Source organism: Triticum urartu, chromosome 4A, assembly GCF_056163025.1.
Source record: "Triticum urartu cultivar PI428250 chromosome 4A, HENAU_Tu73, whole genome shotgun sequence".
Classification (NCBI taxonomy): domain Eukaryota; kingdom Viridiplantae; phylum Streptophyta; class Magnoliopsida; order Poales; family Poaceae; genus Triticum; species Triticum urartu.
This window is the reverse complement of record NC_141876.1, coordinates 604,682,485-604,699,655: the sequence shown is the minus strand read 5'-3', so window position 1 is coordinate 604,699,655 and position 17,171 is coordinate 604,682,485. Positions and strand designations below refer to the sequence as shown.

The 17,171-nt window shown below is 45.5% G+C and overlaps 1 pseudogene across 1 annotated transcript in view; it reads right to left on the bottom strand.

Annotated features, from left to right (window-relative positions):
• LOC147977208 (uncharacterized) overlaps positions 1-15,294 on the bottom strand; it is a 52,644-nt pseudogene extending 37,350 nt beyond the window's left edge. Inside the window, exon 1 of the transcript XR_015601797.1 lies at positions 14,082-15,294. The product of XR_015601797.1 is annotated as an uncharacterized LOC147977208 (transcript). The remainder of the gene's footprint in view (positions 1-14,081) is intronic.
• Between the last annotated feature and the right edge of the window lie 1,877 nt (positions 15,295-17,171).

The window sequence follows — 17,171 nt, the reverse complement described above, 5'->3', positions numbered from 1 at the left end:
AAAACTCATCGAGTGTTAATCACATGGTAAATGTGAACTAGATTATTGACTCTAGTAAACTCTTTGGGTATTAGTCACATGGGGATGTGACCTTGAGTGTTAATCACATATCGATGTGAACTGGATTATTGACTCTAGTGCAAGTGGGAGACTGTTGGAAATATGCCCTAGAGGCAATAATAAATTGATTATTATTATATTTCCTTGTTCATGATATTCGTTTATTATCCATGCTAGAATTGTATTGATAGGAAACTCAGATACATGTGTGGATACATAGACAACACCATGTCCCTAGTAAGCCTCTAGTTGACTAGCTCGTTGATCAATAGATGGTTACGGTTTCCTTACCATGGACATTGGATGTCGTTGATAACGGGATCACATCATTAGGAGAATGATGTGATGGACAAGACCCAGTCCTAAGCATAGCACTAGATCGTGTAGTTCGTATGCTAAAGCTTTTCTAATGTCAAGTATCATTTCCTTAGACCATGAGATTGTGCAACTCCCGGATACCGTAGGAGTGCTTTGGGTGTGCCAAACATCACAACGTAACTGGGTGGCTATAAAGGTACACTACGGGTATCTCCGAAAGTGTCTGTTGGGTTGGCACGAATCGAGACTGGGATTTGTCACTCCGTGTGACGGAAAGGTATCTCTGGGCCCACTCGGTAGGACATCATCATAATGTGCACAATGTGATCAAGGAGTTGATCACGAGATGATTTGTTACGGAATGAGTAAAGAGACTTGCCGGTAACGAGATTGAACAAGGTATCGGGATACCGATGATCGAATCTCGGGCAAGTATCGTACCGCTAGACAAAGGGAATTGTATACGGGATTGATTAAGTCCTTGACATCGTGGTTCATCCGATGAGATCATCGTGGAACATGTGAGAGCCAACATGGGTATCCAGATCCCGCTGTTGGTTATTGACCGGAGAACGTCTCGGTCATGTCTGCATGTCTCCCGAACCCGTAGGGTCTACACACTTAAGGTTCGATGACGCTAGGGTTATAAAGGAAGTTTGTATGTGGTTACCGAATGTTGTTCGGAGTCCCGGATGAGATCCCGGACATCACGAGGAGTTCCGGAATGGTCCGGAGGTAAAGATTTATATATGGGAAGTCCTGTTTTGGTCACCGGAAAAGTTTCGGGGTTTATCGGTAATGTACCGGGACCACCGGAGGGGTCCGGGGGTCCACCGGGGGGGGCCATGGGCCCCAGAGGCATACATGGGCCAAGTGTGAGAAGGCACCAGCCCCTAGGTGGGCTGGGGCGCCTCCCACCATGGCCCATGCGCCTAGAGGGGAGAGGGGGCAAACCCTAAGGGCAGATGGGCCCTAAGGCCCATGCTCCCTGCGCCTCCCTCTCCTCCCCCTCTTGGCCGCCACCCCAAGACCCATCTAGGGCTGCCGCCCCTCTAGGGGTGGGAACCCTAGAGGGGGCGCACCCTCCTCCCCTTCCCCTATATATATGAGGCCTAGGGGCTGCCCAATACACGCGATTAGATCTCTCTCGTTGGTGCAGCCCTCCCTCTCTTCCTCCTCTCCTGTGGTGCTTGGCGAAGCCCTGCAGGATTGCCACGCTCCTCCACCACCACCACGCCGTTGTGCTGCTGCTGGATGGAGTCTTCCTCAACCTCTCCCTCTCTCCTTGCTGGATCAAGGCATGGGAGATGTCACCGGGCTGTACGTGTGTTGAACGCGGAGGTGCCGTCCGTTCGGCACTAGGATCTCCGGTGATTTGGATCACGACGAGTACGACTCCTTCAACCCTGTTATCTTGAACGCTTCCGCTTAGCGATCTACAAGGGTATGTAGATGCACTCTCCTTCCCCTCGTTGCTGGTTTCTCCATAGATAGATCTTGGTGATACGTAGGAAAATTTTGAATTTCTGCTACGTTCCCCAACATGATGTGCCTGGTCTTCTTGTGAAACCTGGGCTCCTTGGCAAGTGCAATAGCTCCAGTGTTGTCACAGAAGAGTTTGATCGGCCCCGACGCATTGGGTATGACTCCTAGGTCGGTGATGAACTCCTTCACCCAAATTGCTTCATGCGCTGCCTCCGAGGCTGCCATGTACTCCGCTTCACATGTAGATCCCGCCACGACGCTCTGCTTGCAACTGCACCAGCTTACTGCCCCACCATTCAAAATATACACGTATCCGGTTTGTGACTTAGAGTCATCCAGATCTGTGTCGAAGCTAGCGTCGACGTAACCCTTTACGACGAGCTCTTCATCACCTCCATAGACGAGAAACATTTCCTTAGTCCTTTTCAGGTACTTCAGGATATTCTTGACCGCTGTCTAGTGTTCCTTGCCGGGATTACTTTGGTACCTACCTACCAAACTTACGGCAAGGTTTACATCAGGTCTGGTACACAGCATGGCATACATAATAGAACCTATGGCTGAGGCATAGGGGATGACACTCATCTCTTCTATATCTTCTGCCGTGGTCGGACATTGAGCTGAGCTCAATTTCACACCTTGTAACACAGGCAAGAACCCCTTCTTAGACTGATCCATATTGAACTTCTTCAATATCTTATCAAGGTATGTGCTTTGTGATAGACCTATGAGGCGTCTTGATCTATCTCTATAGATCTTGATACCTAATATATAAGCAGCTTCTCCAAGGTCCTTCATTGAAAAACTCTTATTCAAGTAGGCCTTAATGTTGTCCAAGAGTTCTATATCATTTCCCATCAAAAGTATGTCATCTACATATAATATGAGAAATGCTACAGAGCTCCCACTCACTTTCTTGTAAACACAGGCTTCTCCATAAGTCTGTGTAAACCCAAATGCTTTGATCATCTCATCAAAGCGAATGTTCCAGCTCCGAGATGCTTGCACCAGCCCATAAATCGAGTGTTGGAGCTTGCACACCTTGTTAGCATTCTTAGGATCGAAAAAACCTTCCGACTGCATCATATACAATTCTTCCTTAAGGAAACCATTAAGGAATGCCGTTTTGACGTCCATTTGCCATATCTCATAATCATAGAATGCAGCAATTGCTAACATGATTCGGACGGAATTTAGCTTCGCTAAAGTCTCATCGTAGTCAACTCCTTGAACTTGTCGATAACCCTTAGCGACAAGACGAGCTTTATAGATGGTCACATTACCATCCGCGTATGTCTTCTTCTTAAAAATCCATTTATTTTCTATGGCTCGCCGCTCAACGGGTAAGTCAGTCAAAGTCCATACTTCGTTTTCATACATGGATCCTATCTCGGATTTCATGGCTTCTAGCCATTTGTCGGAATCCGGGCCCGCCATCGCTTCTTCATAGTTCGAAAGTTCACCGTTGTCTAACAACATGATTTCCAAGACAGGGTTGCCGTACCACTCTGGTGCGGAACGTGTCCTTGTGGACCTACGAAGTTCAGTAGCAACTTGATCTGAAGTTTCATGATCATCATCATTAACTTCCTCTCTAGTCGGTGCAGGCACCTCAGGAACATTTTCTTGAGTTGCGCCATTTTCCGGTTCAAGAGGTAATACTTCATCAAGTTCTACTTTCCTCCCACTAACTTCTTTCGAGAGAAACTCTTTCTCTAGAAAGGATCCATTCTTGGCAACAAAGATCTTGCCTTCGGATCTGAGGTAGAAGGTATACCCAATAGTTTCTTTAGGGTATCCTATGAAGACGCATTTTTCCGACTTGGGTTCGAGCTTTTCAGGTTGAAGTTTCTTGACATAAGCATCGCATCCCCAAACTTTTAGAAACGATAGCTTAGGTTTCTTCCCAAACCATAATTCATACGGTGTCGTCTCAACGGATTTTGACGGAGCCGTATTTAAAGTGAATGCGGCAGTCTCTAAAGTATAGCCCCAAAAAGATAGCGGTAAATCGGTAAGAGACATCATAGATCGCACCATATCTAATAGAGTGCGATTACGACGTTCGGCCACACCATTACGCTGAGGTGTTCCAGGCGGCGTGAGTTGTGAAACTATTCCACATTTTCTTAAGTGTGTGCCAAATTCGAGACTCAAGTATTCTCCTCCACGATCTGACCGCAGGAACTTGATTTTCCTGTCACGTTGATTTTCAACCTCACTCTGAAATTCCTTGAACTTTTCAAAGGTCTCAGACTTGTGTTTCATTAAATAGATATACCCATACCTACTCAAGTCATCAGTGAGGGTGAGAACATAACGATAGCCACCGCGAGCCTCAACACTCATTGGACCGCACACATTAGTATGTATGATTTCCAATAAGTTGGTTGCTCGCTCCATTGTTCCTGAGAACGGAGTCTTGGTCATTTTACCCATGAGGCATGGTTCACACGTGTCAAATGATTCGTAATCAAGAGACTCTAAAAGTCCATCTGCATGGAGCTTCTTCATGCGTTTGACACCTATGTGACCAAGGCGGCAGTGCCACAAGTATGTGGGACTATCATTATCAACCTTACATCTTTTGGTACTCACACTATGAATATGTGTAGCATTACGCTCGAGATTCATTATGAATAAACCATTCACCATCGGAGCATGACCATAAAACATATCTCTCATATAAATAGAACAACCATTATTTTTGGATTTAAATGAGTAGCCATCTCGTATTAAACGAGATCCTGATACAATGTTCATGCTCAAACTTGGTACTAAATAACAATTATTGAGGTTCAAAACTAATCCCGTAGGTAAATGTAGAGGTAGCGTGCCGACGGCGATCACATCGACCTTGGAACCATTCCCGGCGCGCGTCGTCACCTCGTCCTTCGCCATTCTCTGTTTATTCCGCAGCTCCTGCTTTGAGTTACAAATGTAAGCAACTGCACCGGTATCAAATACCCAAGAGCTACTACGAGTACTGGTAAGGTACACATCAATTACATGTATATCACATATACCTTTCGTGATGCCGGCCTTCTTGTCCGCTAAGTATTTGGGGCAGTTCCACTTCCAGTGACCACTTCCCTTGCAATAAAAGCACTCAGTCTCGGGCTTGGGTCCATTCTTTAGCTTCGTCCCGGCAGCTTGCTTGCCGGGCGCGGCAACTCCCTTGCCGTCCTTCTTGAAGGTTTTCTTACCCTTGCCTTTCTTGAACTTAGTGGTTTTATTCACCATCAACACTTGATGTTCCTTTTTGACTTCTACCTCTGCAGATTTCAGCATTGCAAATACTTCAGGAATGGTCTTTTCCATCCCCTGCATATTGAAGTTCATCACAAAGCTCTTGTAGCTTGGTGGAAGCGACTGAAGGATTCTGTCAATGACGGCATCATCCGGGAGATTAACTCCCAGCTGAGTCAAGCGGTTATGCAACCCAGACATAGTGAGTATGTGCTCACTGACAGAACTGTTTTCCTCCATCTTACAGCTGAAGAACTTGTCGGAGACTTGATATCTCTCGACCCGGGCATGAGCTTGGAAAACCATTTTCAGCTCTTCGAACATCGCATATGCTCCGTGTCTCTCAAAACGTTTTTGGAGCCCCGGCTCTAAGCTGTAAAGCATGCCGCACTGAACGAGGGAGTAGTCATCGGTACGTGCCTGCCAAGCGTTCATAACGTCTTGTTCTGCAGGGAGAACAGGTGCGTCACCTAGCGGTGCTTGTAGGACATAATCTTTCTTGGCAGCTATGAGGATGATCCTCAGGTTCCGGACCCAGTCCGTGTAGTTGCTGCCATCGTCTTTCAGCTTGGTTTTCTCTAGGAACGCGTTGAAGTTGAGGACTACGTTGGCCATTTGATCTACAAGACATATTGTAAATATTTTAGACTAAGTTCATGATAATTAAGTTCATCTAATCAAATTATTCAATGAACTCCCACTTAGATAGACATCCCTCCAGTCATCTAAGTATCACATGATCCATGTTAACTAGGCCGTGTCCGATCATCACGTGAGACGGACTAGTTAACATCGGTGAACATCTTCATGTTGATCGTATCTTCTATACGACTCATGCTCGACCTTTCGGTCTTCTGTATCATCACGTGGTGCTTCGAAACAACGAACTGTCACAACGGTGCACAGTTAGGGGGGACACTTTCTTGAAATTATTATGAGGGATCATCTTATTTACTACCGTCGTTCTAAGTAAACAAGATGCAAAAACATGATAAACATCACATGCAATCAAATAATAATAGTGACATGATATGGCCAATATCACATAGCTCCTTTGATCTCCATCTTAGGGCTCCATGATCATCTTGTCACCGGCATGACACCATGATCTCCATCATTATGATCTCCATCATCGTGTCTCCATGAAGTTGCTCGCCAACTATTACTTCTACTACTATGGCTAACGCGTTTAGCAATAAAGTAAAGTAATTTACATGGCGTTTCTCAATGACACGCAGGTCATACAAAAAATAAAGACAACTCCTATGGCTCCTGCCGGTTGTCATACTCATCGACATGCAAGTCGTGATTCCTATTACAATAGCATGAACATCTCATACATCACATATATATCATTCATCATTCATCACAACTTTGGCCATATCACATCACAAAACACTTGCTGCAAAAACAAGTTAGACGTCCTCTAATTGTTGTTGCAAGTTTTACGTGGCTGCAATAGGGTTCTAGCAAGAACGTTTTCTTACCTACGTGAAAGCCACAAAGTGATTTGTCAACTTCTATTTACCCTTCATAAGGACCCTTTTCATCGAATCCGCTCCAACTAAAGTGGGAGAGACAGACACCCGCCAGCCACCTTATGCAACTAGTGCATGTTAGTCGGTGGAACCGGTCTCACATAAGCGTACGTGTAAGGTTGGTCCGGGCCGCTTCATCCTACAATACCGCTGAAGCAAAATAAGACTAGTAGTGGCAAGAAAGTTGACAACATCTACGCCCACAACAAATTGTGTTCTACTCGTGCAAAGAGAACTACGCATAAACCTAGCTCATGATGCCACTGTTGGGGAACGTTGCAGAAAACAAAATTTTTCCTACGGTTTCACCAAGATCCATCTATGAGTTCATCTAGCAACGAGTGATCGGATGCATCTACATACCTTGTAGATCGCGAGCGGAAGCGTTCAAAGAACGGGGATGAGGGAGTCGTACTCGACGTGATCCAAATCACCGAGATCCTAGCGCCGAACGGACGGCACCTCCGCGTTCAACACACGTACGGTCAGCGTGACGTCTCCTCCTTCTTGATCCAGCAAGGGGGAAGGAGAGGTTGAGGAAGATGGCTCCAGCAGCAGCACGACGGCGTGGTGGTGGTGGAGAAGCAGTACTCCGAGGAGGAGGTGTTGGAGGGGAGAGGGAGGCGCCAAGGGCATGGGTGCGGCTGCCCTCCCTCCCCCCTCTATATATAGGGAGCCTAGGGGGGCGCCGGCCCTAGGAGATGCAATCTCCTAGGGGGGCGGCGGCCAAGGGGTGGGGGGCTTGCCCCCCAAGCAAGGGGGCGCCCCCCTTTAGGGTTTCCCCTACCCTAGGCGCATGGGCCCTAGGGGGAAGTGGCACCCCAGCCCACTTTGGGCTGGATCCCTTCCCACTTCAGCCCATGGGGCCCTCCGGGATAGGTGGCCCCACCTGGTGGACCCCCGGGACCCTTCCGGTGGTCCCGGTACAATACCGGTGACCCCAAAACTTGTCCCGATGGCCGAAATAGCACTTCCTATATATAATTCTTTACCTCCGGACTATTCCGAAACTCCTCGTGACGTCCGGGATCTCATCCGGGAGTCCGAACAACATCCGGATTACTGCATATACATATCCCTACAACCCTAGCGTCACCAAACCTTAAGTGTGTAGACCCTACGGGTTCGGGAGACATGTAGACATGACCGAGATTGCTCTCTGGTTAATAACCAACAGCGGGATCTGGATACCCATGTTGGCTCCCACATGCTCCTCGATGATCTCATCGGATGAACCACGATGTCGAGGATTCAAGTAACCCCATATACAATTCCCTTTGTCAATCGGTATGTTACTTGCCCGAGATTCGATCGTCGGTATCCCAATACCTCGTTCAATCTCGTTACCGGCAAGTCACTTTACTCGTACCGTAATGCATGATCCCGTGACCAGACACTTGGTCACTTTGAGCTCATAATGATGATGCATTACCGAGTGGGCCCAGTGATACCTCTCCGTCATACGGAGTGACAAATCCCAGTCTTGATCCGTGTCAACCCAACAGACACTTTCGGAGATACCCGTAGTATACCTTTATAGTCACCCAGTTACGTTGTGACGTTTGGTATACCCAAAGTACTCCTACGGTATCCGGGAGTTACACGATCTCATGGTCTAAGGAAAAGATACTTGACATTGGAAAAACTCTAGCAAACGAACTATACGATCTTGTGCTATGTTTAGGATTGGGTCTTGTCCATCACATCATTCTCCTAATGATGTGATCTCGTTATCAATGACATCCAATGTCCATAGTCAGGAAACCATGACCATCTGTTGATCAACGAGCTAGTCAACTAGAGGCTTACTAGGGACATGTTGGTGTCTATTATTCACACATGTATTACGATTTCCGGATATCACAATTATAGCATGAATAAAAGACAATTATCATGAACAAGGAAATATAATAATAATGCTTTTATTATTGCCTCTAGGGCATATTTCCAACAGGATGGAGGTAGCCCAAACCATGGTTTTAAACGGCTAGGGAACAAGTCCACATCTAGAAAGATCAAGATGCAGATCAGCTTATGAATTTTTTGTAGATGAATCAGAATCTCCAAGATCATTAGGTGCACGCGCAGCTACTCATTAATCTTGTCAAGCATATGCGGATCAATGATGTCGTTTTTCAATGATCCTGTCGCCCTTCTTACTCTAAAAACGTCATGAAGTTCGAAAATAAACTCAATGATATTTGCGTGAACAAATGTTGGGCATGGTGTCCAACATGGACGTCATCGACAGGGGGCGGAGGGTATAGGTTGAACCCTTTAGATCTACGATTCTTTTCATCAGTGACAGTTGTTGTTCTGATGCACTGGTCCTGTTAGACCTTAGCACGATGACTTTCTAATGGTCTACTACAATAAGGTTCGCCTGGCTCCGGTGAGGGATGGACGATGACGGAGGTGCCTCTTCGGCTCGCTTCACTAATTGTAGTTGTCGCTAGGCGGTCTGCCTACCTAGAAGTAATTTTTGTTACTTCTGATGTTCTTTGTAATTTCTCGCCCCATGACAGTTGATGAATAGATTAGAAGTTTCCCTTCAAACAATAAAAATGCATGTACATGAAAAGAAATATTCATGTAGTATTTTAGAAAAAAGTCCATGTAGTTTAAAATAGTATATACTTTAAAAAGGGTGATGTTTTTGGCAAAACAGAAAGTAGATTTTTTTAGGTGTAAAAACCTTATTTATTCATCAAATGCCACATGGAGTGGGATACGTCTCAGGTCGTGCGGGGTTCCAAACCAAACATGACGCCTCGGACTTCTAGAGAAAGCAAATTTAGCTAGACTGTGTGCTTCATAGTTCAGAGCACGAGACTCAAAAGAAAAGGTACAATTTAGAGATGTCGAATGACTAATAATCTCGCTGACGATCGCCCCGTATGCACCTCTGGCGCTTTTATGGATGTATGAGATGACTTGCTTGCAATCGGATGCTACAACAAAATGTTGTATGTGTAGATCTTCAGCAAGTGCTAGTGCTTCGCGACACGCAATCGCTTCAAGAGTGGCCGGATCGACTACTCCCTCTATGACTAGAGCCGAGCTGCCCAAGAAGTTACCTTCTGTATCTCTACAAACTGCAGCTGCTGATCCTCCTCTTCTTCCTTGAACTCCCCCGTCCACATGGATCTTGCATTGTCCAGCAGGGGGTCTTTTTGGCTTCGGGTTTGCTTGGTGAGATGTGGCATTCCGAGCTGGAGCGCTCGGTTTAGTGTTAATCAAAGACAGGTCTTTTAGATACCTTTCTATGAAGTTGTGGGTCGCTTGGGGACTTTGAAAAATAGCTTCATGTATTGCCTTCCATCGAGCATGCCATATTGCCCAAAGTGTTACTGCCATGTCAACGAATTCTTCATGAGTTAACATCTCCATCAACGTGAAAAGCCACTGTTTGGCATAAGGCTCGTTATTTGCTGTGATTTTATGTGTGATCTCCGTATTAGCCAATGCCCAGACGCTTCTTGATTGTTGTGCAATCTAAGAGGGAGTGACGCCATGAATCGCGTATCCCGCAGATACCACATAGGCTGGAGTCGGACATATGACGATGTGCTCTAACATCGTTTGTTGGGAGCGACTGTTTTGAAAGCCTCCATAAGAACATTCGAATTTTCCCTGGGACTTCGTTCTTCCATAGTGTTTTCCACGATTTTTTCCTCTGCCCTGGCATTAGAAGGACCTGCAGCTCCTTCCAGCCATGCTTCCCGTCGTGCCCTTGTGGCCACCAGCATTTTATACGCCGACTTGACCGAGAAAGGTCCATGTTTCTCGTAGTGCCAAGCCCAAAAATCATCTATGTTTCGGGTGCACAAAGGGATTCCGAGAATCACTTGAGCGTCCATTGGCAAGAAAGTGGTTTGGATCAGCTGTCTGTCCCATGATGTCGTCGTGCTCGTGATGAGCTCCGAAACTCTCGTTGGTGGGTTGAGAACGCGGTAGCCATACGGCCTAAAAGACTCCTCTCTGGGTAGCCAATTATGATTCCAGATTTCCGTGGTTTCTCCGTTACCAATCCGCCGAACCAGGCCTTGTTTCAAGATGTCTCTCCACTCAATGATTGCCCGCCAAATCTGGCTTGGGTGTTTACCCAACTGAGCCTGCAAGATATCTGAATTTGGATAGTATACACTCTTAAACACTCGGGCACTGAGTGATTCAGAAGCTTGAAGCAGGCGCCAAGCTTGTTTAGCGAGCATTGCAAGGTTGAACAATTCGAAATCCTTGAAGCCTAGGCCCCCCATCCCCTTTGGTTGGGTCATTGCTTTCCACGAAACCCAATGGGGCTTTCTCTTCCCTTCTTTGCTCCCCCCCACCAAAACTTTCTTATCAGCTTGTTTAGATGCTCACAGAGGCCCCGAGGTAATTTGAAACAAGACATCGAAAAGACTAAGCTCGAACGATTGCAATTGCAGGACTGGGCTGGATGTGTAAACTCCAAATGCAAACGAATTATTTCACGTATATTAGATAGTACTAGGTACTAAATTGATTTTGTGTGCAACAAATCTCCTATTGTAATACATCTCCAGATTTTTTCAATGGGTACCGCATGTCGCTTTGTGCCATGAATTACCCCAATTTTGCATCTATATAACTTACCTACAAGGCGAGCGCCCGAGTGTAGAGATCTATCTATATTATTTTCATCTAGACTGTGCAATCTTATAATTCATTGGTCTGATCTGATGTGCCTTGGTTCAGGGATTAGGCTGCTACAAGTTTCTAGAGAGAAATAGTTTCATTCTGGTGCTACTCACGGACCATGTTGGTAGCGTCAGGATTAGCCACGGAGATCGTTTGGCCAACTAAATTCAGTGGTGCCTAGATAAATGAAATGGCATATCTTCGAGTAACAGGAATTACTACATTCGCTGAGGTCTCAAAATCTTCCAATCAAGCTGCTGCATTTGATCAGTCGCCTTTACGTCGCTGCTTCCTTTTCGTCGGCTATATACAGCCATCCAACACCGGAGGGATCACCAGGGTGATGTCCTCGTCGCGGGCACTGGAGTCACTGCCTTGTTGGTTGTGGTTCGTTGTGTGCTCCGTGAGCTATGTTTATCTATCTCCTCTCACCAACAACCGAGTTAGATAGAAGTGGTCCAGATCCCAGTCTTGATAGTGCCAAGCCACAGCAATGTCAAGGTATCGCCTCGAAACTCAAGACAGGGCTGGTATTGTCATTTTTTCAAAACAGAGGCATGGGCCTTTATTGTAGAAGATGAGCTGATCACTAAGTCCACCTTGAGAGCCGCCAGTCCTGTCAGGTAACGATTCACATTAGCTGCATATCAAAAGTGAACCATCTCTTTTAGAATCAAGATTCTTATTTAATCTGAATGAAAATACAGGAATTCCTTTTTTTTTACTTTGCTCAGTTGCAAGTCTGCTAATTAAGTTCAGAATATATATCTTTAGCATGAATTGTGACGACTAGTAGCAGTGAATTAACAATCTTTCCAAACTGCAAGTATTGGACAACATAGGTTGCAACAGAAATAAACAAACTAAATAGAAATCTTCCATACTTCCAAGATAGCACTGTTCAAATATTTCTTGGCAAGATTGTAAAGAAAGTTACATCTTTCTATTTTCCTCTAACGGGGAAATGGTATGCTAACTGTATATCATGCCTGAGACAAAATCGTGACATATGAACTTTCCCTATTATTTTGAAATGCTGGAGCCCCCTTTGTAGAGTATAAAGAAGCACTGAATTCTTGATAATTTTTTTTATTTGGTGACTGTAGGAAAACCTAATAATGGATCTAAAAAAGTGTATTGATCCTCACTTTTTAAGATACTATCTTAGTAATAACCTTCGATTGGTCTCTCTCAAAAAAAAAAAAAACCTTCGATTGGTCAGTGAACTCTATACCCGCTATAAAGTATATGGAGGAGAGATTAGGCAGCAAACTGCAGAATTCTGTATACTGAATCTTTCATGCGCAATCAAAAGCATAGGAAGCTAAATATGTGAAAATAGATGAATACCAGCATCTGGAGTCCCAGTCACATAACAGATTGCCATGTTAAGCTCCAGAATGTATCCCGTCGAGTCAAGTCCAGCACATAGTAGTTAGGATCATATTCCACACCCCTAATAAACCATTACAATTGTCTAACAGCATGTATCCCATCGAGTCCCACAATTTGATATGGAGAACAAAAGACTGGATCATGGCAAGATGTGCTGATTCAGCAGGCCACGCTCCTAGCAGATGATGAAACATTAGCTAAGCTGCAGCAAACATGGATTCCAATGGCTTGTAGCGAGTTGCAGAGAGTTGTTCTCCCAGGAGGCATCTTGCAAAAATACTTAAAACCTTCAATCCCCAAGTCAGTTTTAATGGTAGCTCCCCGAGGGGGCTGGTCATCAACATCTGTTGTTGCTCCTGGTGGTTGATCTTGTTGCCCAGTGGCACCTGCCTCATATGCTGATCACTTGCATAATAACGTGTGAAAATCTTCATCCCACTACATGGACATTGCAATCTACTACTATGTCCATTGTAGGCCAAAACAATGCAAAAAGTACCTCACAGTTTTGGCTAAAGATTCAGTTTGCATGATATGGTCTTCAGCAACATTGCTTGCTAAAAAAACAACTGCAGTAACATCAGCACTTGACAGAGTCAAACGCTGTTGACAGGTAGCACTAATCTTTTTTAGGGTGACAGGTAGCACTAATCTTTCTTAGGGTGACAGGTAGCACCAATTAAACACACAAGATTAATTAGGACACACCAGCAGGCCAGCATGCAGAAACCATCATTATATCAATTCTTGGATGACAGAACCACTAACTCTGGATATACTTTCATCGTATGCTCAGCAAGGGTACATCCTTTGAGATGAATTTAAAGAAAGGATCAGAGCTGGGGGAGCAAACTGTAGGGTCCATAAAAACAACAGAGCACATAGGTGATGCTGCAAGAAAATTAGAGGTTCATTACAAAGATAACCCATTCACCTACTTACGAAAGCCAACAACACAGGGAAATTATCAATGCTTAGTGGCAAAAGCCTACAACAATACGAGAACACAAGCACCAAAACAGCTCATCGCCTCCAATTTGGTCATCTTTCTTGTTGATGAGAGTGGCCTCCTACCCCCAAGCATAGTCAACCATACATTGACAGTGCGCCGCATCACCGGGGACCACTCTTTCTGCAAGCGTAAATTTGTGAGTGTAATTCCAAAAAGGAGATAACATGATATTATATAAATTGCCAATCAGTAAGCATACTTAGTCATAATTACATAGCATTCAAAGTTTAGTCGGGCACATTTCAAATATAACTTTCAATCCGATTAAGCATTCAATGTTTTGTTTGTCCCACTAACTATACATGGAGTATCACTTAAGAGTTGTTCCTGAATCACAAATGAGAGGACATATAGTTATAGATACAAATATACCTTGTGGATTGTAGAAACTCATGTACGGAATCAGACCACAAAGCTTTTCTCTCTTCTGTAGCTTCTTCCACCATAATGTCTTGAGATTAATCTCATAGATGTCAAGGCCCATGGTCACAAAAATGATATCTGTGCCCTCCAGAGATCCAATCAATCTAAATCTTTTATTGGGATTTTGAATGGGGAGATGGTTATTAAGATCGATGACTGTACGCTGAGTCCATGACCCAATTCCGTCAGAATCTCCCTGTCTTGACCACAAGTGGAGGGTTACCTTATCCACATGTGCAAACCCCAAACTGCCATCCTCCATCGCCATGAGGACAGCGGCATCGACAAGGATAGACCCGGCAAACGGTGCATCAATCAGTGATAAGCAGTTAGATCCCAAGTCATACTTGAGAATTGCCATGTGATCATGTCCGCAATACTTGAGCTTGAAGTACAGTGCATCTTCGACGGAGACAGGAGACATTCCGTCCCAATATGTAGACCCAAGATGAAGAGCAGAGCACGGCTCACTCCACTTATTAAAACAAAAATCAGAGCAGTGCTTGCTCCAACCTCCCGCCACCGGCAAGGACACACATGCGCGCGCAAGACATCCATCTTCCATCATGTCCACACCGATGAAGACCACCTGGAAGGGGCCTGCGTGGCACGCACGGTGGTCACAGCCGGCAACGGGGCAGAGCACCGCTGCCCCATAGCTTCTGCCCAAGTGGTCAGGTGGGTCCAGCTCCGTCCGGCAGCCCGTCATGGGGTCCCAAACGACGAGCGAAAGGGGGCCGCAAGAGTCATCGCCGAGGAGAACGCGGCCGCAGTGTACCTCCATCCCCCCCAGTCGTCGTCGGGAATGCGCACAGGGAATTTCGTGGTGGGGAAGAAGTGTGGGATGTTATCTTCTACCTCATGGACGGAGTTCGAGCGCCGGGAACAAAGGAAGCCCAGCATTGGGGGAGGTCCGTGGAAGTTGCGGTAGCGAGCACGGAAGCGAGAGTCGGAGAGGAGGGAGAGCCAGACCTTGCTGACGAGGGAGGCGCGCGCGAGGTGCTCGGGCTCGTCCGGCAGGAGGCGGAAGAAGACCTCCTCGAGGAGCTCGTCCGGCAGCGCCGGCGGCGGCGGCGGCGGCATGGTGGGCGGATGCTGCGAGGGTTTCGGATGGGGAAATTTTGGAGTGAAAGAGGAAATTTTTGGTCTTGTGTGCTGGGCCGGGTTTTCTTTCCTCTACTTGGGCCTCTTTCAAATTTTGACATTTCATGATAGTGGCACTATACACGATTCTTTCAAATTCAATTTTTTCTTCGAGAAAAATTTCCCTATCTATTCATCAACTGTGAAGGTAGTACAAAAAATATCATCAGTAAAAAATACATCCAGGTTCGTAGACCACCTAGCAACAACTACAAGCACTGAAGCGAGTCAAAGACATACCATCATTATCGTCCCTCCCCATCGAAGCCAGGCAAACCTTGTGGTAGTAGACAGTTGAGAAGTCGACGTGCTAAGGTCCATAGGACCAATGCACCAGAGCAGCAACAGCCACCGATGAAGAGAAATGTAGATTAGAAGGATCTAACCTATAGACACACGAAGACATGATCCACCTGGATCAATCGAAAACAAACACCGACTGAATCCCACGTGATCTGCCAGAGACAAACCTCCACATGCCTTCCGACGGGGCTAGAACATCATCCTCTAAGCAGGACACAAACCCTAACAAAACTCAAAAAAGCATGAAAAAACGAAGCCCTCCCACCGGCAAGGGACAAGATCCACTGCACCTCCATGGCCCTGAGAACACAGAAGACGAGATAAACTGGCGATGACACCGGCAGGAGGCATGAGAAACCCTAGCCAAAGGGCCCTTTTTCTTTCACTGCGTTTATCCTTGCTGCATCCACACACCAAATTCAAAAAAAATGAGAATAGTCATCATAATTTCAGTATCCTGAACTTCTTTCATTTGTATTGTGGTAGCATTTGCAGATTCAATTAATGTTGACCAAAAACCAACAACACGATTGTTTATTTTAGGAAAAATGCAAACCTCAAGATTTTGACAAAAAAATCTAGAAAGGCAATCATTTTTAAAATTAGGCCTAGTTGTATAATTTTTTTTCCTTGAATTTTTGTCAAGTGAGCTAATTTTCCGAAAGAATCTTTTTTTTGTGAATGAATTCTTTCATTACTCAAGTATCAGAGAATACAATTCGTACCACAAGTGCCAAAACATCATCCGGACCAGAGCCTAGCCAAACCAAAGTTCGGCGTTGCAACCTACCAAAATTTGCCAAGGCATGACTAACCCTATTACAGCTCCGACGAATATGAGTAATGCAAGAATTCCTTTCTCCCAAACTACTAATGATCTCCCTGATAATGAAAGCATATTTAGATTTGTTGCTATTCCCTGTCTTAATCATATTCACAGCCTCTAAACAATCAGATTCCACATCTATTGGTATGATGCTCCACTGAAGGGCCAAAGAAATTCCTTCCCTTATTGCAAGTAACTCTGCCTCCAGCACATGATCACATGCATAGAGAAGTCTGCAAGCACTGAAAACAATTTCTCCTTCGTGATCCCTTAGGATCATTCCGGCTCCCGCCGTAGAGCCCAGGACCGAGGCATCCGTGTTGAGTTTGACTCTGCCCACTGCTGGAGCGGACCAAGAACCACCCACTTCATCAACTCTGTATATGTCCTGATCGGGAATATGAAGACATGCAGCTGACATTTTTCCTTTCACTAAAGCATCACTTGAGCATATATGAATAGAGTTTAGGGATGACAGATAGCTGGACAGGAAGCGCACAGAAACATCCACGGGCGGTGGCTGTTTTGCATGCACAATTTCGTTACGCACATACCAGATTTGCCAGAATAGCATCATGATCCTAGCTCTCTCCTCTTCATGCAGTTTCGACAGGAGATGAAGGAACCAATCACGCCCAACATGTACGATGCTTAGACGGTACGGCAATGTCCATTCCTTCGCCATGGCCTTCCATAGGAACACAGCATGATTATAGGTGCAAAACACATGGAACGAGTCATCCTCCTCCATACCACA